Source organism: Triticum aestivum, chromosome 7D (genome assembly GCF_018294505.1).
Source record: "Triticum aestivum cultivar Chinese Spring chromosome 7D, IWGSC CS RefSeq v2.1, whole genome shotgun sequence".
NCBI lineage: Eukaryota > Viridiplantae > Streptophyta > Magnoliopsida > Poales > Poaceae > Triticum > Triticum aestivum.
The window spans coordinates 258397763-258401200 of record NC_057814.1 but is presented as its reverse complement, the minus strand read 5'-3'; positions in this window follow the sequence as shown (position 1 = coordinate 258401200).

Sequence of the window (3438 nt, the reverse complement as noted above, 5' to 3'; positions counted from 1 at the left end):
GCAGTTCATACGAGTCTTGTCTGCTGTATTCGGCCCGGCCAGACTTAATTTTTAGTGTATCCAGCGCGACGATCGTCGTCACGCATTGGGGCGCGACCCCGTGATCCGAGATCGATCTTGTATGTCCTTCTTTGTTTTCCAATACGTCTCGCAGGTCCTGCGTGTTGCCCCGGGCCTTGGTGTTTTTGTTTGTCTGGTGACGGGGTGCGGGCTGGACTTCGGGCTGATATGCCCCTCTGTCTCGGACATGAGGTGGCCGATCAGCCGCATCATATGCTGGTAATGTAGGTTTTAATGCTTCCTCCTCGAGTTGGGGTAGCAACCTGCGCTTTGGGTAACTCTTGGTTGGACGCTCGAGTTCGTATTCCTCGGCCGCCAGGACTTCAGTCCATCTATCCGCTAGCAGATTTTGATCAGCTCGGAGCTGTTGTTGCTTTTTCTTCAGGCTGTTTGCTGTGGCTATAAGCCGGCGCTTGAAGCGCTCCTGCTCGACGGGATCCTCAGGCACGATAAATTCTTCGTCGCCGAGGCTCACCTCGTCTTCGGAGAGAGGCATGTAATTGTCATCCTCTGATTCTCCGCCTGCTGCCTGTTCCGGAGGGCTAGCTTGTTCATCCTCCCGCTAGAGGTCTGGCTGGAGGGGATTGTCGTCGTCTTCGGCACTATTCGGAGCGTTATTGTCTCTTGTGCCGGTATCGCTGCTTTTGCTATGGCGTGACTTAGAGCGGCACCGCTGACGTCGGTGCTTGGATTGCTTCTTGGAGGGATTATCCTCCGTTGTCTTATTGCCATCGCCTTCTTTGGGGGTGCCCACCATGTATATATCATATGATGAGGTGGCAGTCCAGCGCCCTGTGGGCGGTGGTTCCTGTTCGTTTCTTGCATCGTCGTCCATACCGTCGATGTCTTCGAAGCCGAAATCGAGCATGTCGGTTAAATCGTCGACATTGGCTACTAAGTGGGTGGTGGGTGGGGAGCGAATTTCTTCGTCGTCTGGATCCCATTCTAGCCGGACATAGTTCGGCCAAGGGTCTCCTGACAAGGAGAGAGACCTCAATGAGTTTAGCACATCGCCCAGTGGTGAGTGCTGAAAGATATCCGCAGAGGAAAACTCCATAATCGGTGCCCAATCGGATTCAATAGGCACGGACGCAAGCGGCTCGGAGCCCGTGGCCGGGGACGAATCCAAGTGTCCGGCAATACGGGTCTCATAGGAAGTGAAGTCGGCATTCGGCTCTATCACCACTGAGTGTGCGGCCTTCGTGGCGGGGTCCATCCACCCGTCCTCGGACGGCGCAATCTGTTCCGGATTGAGGGCCGGAGTAGTTCCAGGTGTGATCTCCCGAACACTGTCCGACGGCAGAGCTAAGTCATGCTCGTCGTGAGTGTGCGGCGCACCTGACATGGGCTCGTATCCGTCGAAGATCAAGTCTCTGCGGATGTCGGCAGTATAGTTCAAGTTCCCAAACCTGACCTGATGGCCAGGGGCGTAGCTCTCGATCTGCTCCAGATGGCCAAGCGAGTTGGCCGAATACGAAGATCTGTCCGGGGAGGAAAACCTCGCCCCGGATCGCATCGTTGTCGATGATCGAAGGAGCCATCAAGCCTTTATGGCGACGACACAGTGGAACTCTCAGTGAAAGCACCAATGTCGGTGTCAAAACTGGCGGATCTCGGGTAGGGGGTCCCGAACTGTGCATCTAAGGCGGATGGTAACAGGAGGCGGGGGTCACGATGTTTACCCAGGTTCGGGCCCTCTCGATGGAGGTAATACCCTACTTCCTGCTTGATTGATCTTGATGATATGAGTATTGTCGGAGTAAATGGCCACGGGTAGCCTAACCGACTGCCCCTGGTTCTTCTGAAAAAATTATCAGGCCTTCGGGCCTCCAAGCACTCCAAGCATTGGGCCGCCTTCCCTGGCCGGCTACCTCTGAAGCCGACTCCCGGAAGGCGACCCAGCCTCAGCATCCTCTCCCCAGGATGACTACGGGGTGGCCGACTCCAAGGAGCCGGCCAAGAAGGACGCCGACTCCAAGAAGCCGGCCGAGACCACAACCACCAAAGCTACTCCCACATAACGACGACCAGACGGGGTGTGGCCACAGTGCAGCCCACTACCCCCGAAGCCCGAGGCGGGCATGGCTACAGGAGGCCGTACGGGACGGCCGTCTCCCGTGCGGCTCGGCACTGTAGCCATGCTAGCCTCAACGTCATCCACGACAGACTCCCGTACGGCCCACGGGCGGCGGGCCCCTTCAGCCAGAGAGAGGCGTGAAGGCGGCCCGGCCTCTCCCAGTCGGCCAAGAGCATAGCCGGCCCCCAGAAGCCGGCTAGTCCCTTCCTCGAGGCAGGATCCCCATTAAGGAGACAAGACGAGGTAAGGCTACAGTGAGAACCCCCGAGGCGGTCCACTTTAGCCACGCTTACCTCGACAAAGCCCTCGTCATCAGAGGCGAGGCTACAGTAAGCAGCCGCCGACAAGACCCTAGGCGGTGGGGCCGGCCTGTCGACCAAGAAGCCGACAGCCGGCGGGACCCACCAGCCAGCGGGACCCAACAGCCGGCGGAGAAGCCGGCGAGCATAGACACTGACGGCTGGGACCAGTGCCCAGCCGGATTACCATTGTACCCCCGGGGGTAGGCCTATATAAACCCCCCGGAGCACCCATGCAAAGGGTTGGCTTCTAAGCATAGCACATACACACACCATAGATAGAGAGAAGCAAGGGCTAGCCTTGTTCTTCTTCTCCCTTGAACCCAACAGCTCTAGGAGCGATTGTAGCTACCTTTCTTTGATCTAGTGATCATGCGGAGACCCCGCAGAGCAGGACTAGGGGTGTTATCTCCTCGGAGAGCCCCGAACCTGGGTAAGATCCGCCGGCGTGCATGTCTTCGCCTCATCCCGTTTCCAGGCACCGGCGACGTCTTATTGGCTCCCACAATGATAAGCCATCCATTGGCATATGTCGCACCAACCACCCGACATTTGGCGCCCACCGTGGGTCCAGGTGCACCGTCGTCCGGAGACCTGTTCTCGACGGGAACCCTCTTCCTCCCCCGCGAGCGCAGCCAGCCTGCTGCACCCGATGGCATTTGCCTCGACGCGCTGCAAGGCGTCGACGACGCCTGCGCAGCGAGCCGCCTCGCCGATCTGCTCGGCGAGACTCGCATCTCCGACGAGCCTGCGTCCGACGCAGGCACCGACTACCCCGAGAACCGCCTCGTCAGCCTCCTCGACCAGCTTCACGTCTCCAGCGAGCCTGCTGCAGACATGGAGTCGGTCGGCTCCACCGACCCGATGCTCATCGACTCCGACACGGCGTCGCTTGACGCCTACCCCTCCGACGTGGTGGTCTTCGACGACCCCCTCCCTCGAGCTGACAGCGGCAGCAGCGCTGTCACCGAAGTGTTGGTCATCAGCCACGTCGCCAACTCG